This window comes from Etheostoma cragini, chromosome 7 (assembly GCF_013103735.1).
Source record: "Etheostoma cragini isolate CJK2018 chromosome 7, CSU_Ecrag_1.0, whole genome shotgun sequence".
Taxonomy (NCBI): domain Eukaryota; kingdom Metazoa; phylum Chordata; class Actinopteri; order Perciformes; family Percidae; genus Etheostoma; species Etheostoma cragini.
The window spans coordinates 5431301-5433788 of NC_048413.1; the positions used below are offsets into that span (position 1 = coordinate 5431301).

The 2488-nt window shown below is 45.6% G+C and overlaps 1 long non-coding RNA gene across 1 annotated transcript in view; it reads left to right on the forward strand.

The window, feature by feature from the left end:
* The first annotated feature begins 2231 nt into the window (after positions 1 to 2231).
* The window catches only part of LOC117947717, a 16736-nt gene continuing 16479 nt past the window's right edge, over positions 2232 to 2488 (forward strand). The window contains exon 1 of the long non-coding RNA XR_004657307.1: positions 2232 to 2376. This is a non-coding gene — a long non-coding RNA (uncharacterized LOC117947717). The remainder of the gene's footprint in view (positions 2377 to 2488) is intronic.

The following is a 2488-nucleotide window of genomic DNA, read 5'->3' on the forward strand; positions in this document are numbered from 1 at the left end:
CGCGATCAAAACCGAGAAATGATGCATGATCCCAATTTCGAACCACCAGTGGTACATTGAACGCAAAACAGGTTAAAGCAAAAAAGCGGCTAGTCACTGCAACATTTTATTCTGTCTTAGATTGTGGTGATGTGGTGTATGTGACAGCCTCAGCACAGTATCTGCATCAGAGTGACACTGTGTAGCATGCGTCTCTGAGATTTATTACAAATTGTAAAAATCTAACCCATCACTGTGACTTGTATTCCAGATTGGGATGGCCATCCCTGTCAAACAGGAGATCAGGGCATTGGCACATTTATCTATAAGGCCATGCTACGTCTGTTGCCATCCTACATCAGTATTTTAATCACATGGAGAAGTGTTGGTTCCGATTCATTGCGATCAGATGATCACTTGCTGCTCTTGGTTCCATTTCCCGTACAAATCTAGGAAAAAAGGGCTTTTGTCTACTCCGCTCCTTCTGCATGGAACTGTTTGCAAAAAGACTTTAAATTATCTGAACTTATTTCCTTAAATGCTTTTAAATCCAGATTGAGAGAACCTGAAATGACCTGTTTACATTTAAAAAAAATTTAAACTATCTGTGTTGTATAACTTTTATAAATTTATTTGATTGACTCCCTTGAAAAAGAGGTTTTTAACCTCAACGGGACTTTCCTGGTTAAATAAACGTTACATTTAAAAAAAAAAGGGACACGCCAGCCACCTTCCTGAGAAAACCCATTTTGACCGCTTGTACCCTGGATCTCGTTCTTTCGGTAATGACCCAGCCTTCATGACCATAGGTGAAGGTAGGAGCAAACACTGACCAGTAGATTGAGAGCTTTACCTTCTGGCTCAGCTCTCTTTTTGTCACAATGGTGCGATAAATGGAATGTAATACAGCACTTGCTGCTCCAATTCTCCAACCAATCACCTGCTCCATTGTCCCCCCACTCGCCAACAAGACCCCAAGGTATTTAAACTCCTTCACTGGGGGTAAGGACTCATTCCTACCTGAAGAAGGCACTCCATCGGGTTCCTGCTGAGAACCATGGCCTCAGATTTAGAGGTGCTGATCCTCATCCCAGCTTCTTCACACTTGGCCGCGAACCAATCCAGTGAGTGCTGAAGGGCACATGCCGATGATGCCATCAGGACCATATCATCTGCAAAAAACAGCGATGAGATCCTGAGCCCACCGAACTGCAACCCCTTCCCACTCCAACTACGCCTTGATATCCTGTCCATAAATATTACAAACAGGATTTTTGACAAAGCGCAACCATGGCGGAGGCCAACTCTCACCTGGAACGAGTTTGACTTACTGCTGAGAACCCGGAAACAACTCTCGCTTTGGTCATACAGAGATTGGATGGCCCTGAGAAGGGACCGACTCACCCCATACTCCTGCAACACCTCCCACATTATCTCCCTGGGGATACGGTCATAAGCCTTCTCCAGATCCACAAAACACATGTAGACTGGTTGGGCATACTCCTAGGTTCCCTCCAGGATCCTTGTGAAAGTGAAGATCTGGTCCGTTGTTCCACAACCAGGACGGAATCCGCATTGTTCCTCTTCAATCCAAGGTTCAACTATAGGCCGAACGCTCCTTTCCAGAACCTTGGAGTAGACTTTACCAGGGAACCTGAGAACTGTGATACCCCTTTAATTGGCACACACCCTCTGGTCCCCATTTTTGAAGAGGGGAACCACCACCCCGGTCTGCCAATCCTTAGGCACTGTCTCAGACTTCCATGCAATGTTAAAGAGGCGTGTCAAACAAGACAGCCCCTCCACACCCAGAGCTTTCAGCATTTCTGGACGGTCAAGGTCCCTAATCTTAACCTAGCGGTTCCTTCCACAGTTAGTGGGGCCATGGGATGGAGAGAAGGGTGCCACGAAGCTTCTTCGGGCTATCCCTGGCCGGGCTGTGTGGCAAACCTGGCCACCAGGCGCTGGCCCTGGCTTCGGACAAGGGGCCCGGGCTTCCTCCGGGCATGGTCATTTCCTCTCTTCCTCGCTTACTCATAGGGTTTTTAAAACATTCTTTGTCTGGCCCCTCACCTGAGACCACTTTGCCATGGGAGACCCTACCAGGAGTACACAGCTCCAGACAACACAATCCTCAGGTTCATAGGGACACACAAACCTCTCCACCACGATAAGGAGATGGGTCACGGAATATTGTACAGAAAAAATCTAAAATCTAAACTTTCAGACTATATTTTTCTTCTACATGCTATAAAGTTATAGTTAGGGCCCCTTTGGTATTTCTGGAATGAACCACTGGAGGAAAATAAGGGAGGGTCATGTCTTTTTATTCATTGTTAAGGGGAGGGTCATCCAACTTTTTTTAGTCTAGGGGGGAGGGTCTCACCCAACTGTTTGGTGCATATTTTTCCATGTAGATCTCTCAGTTTTGCTTTTTTTTTTTTTAAGAATTTTATTGAAGTTTTACAAAATACATGTTATCACAATTAAACATTAGCGAGCGAGAAAT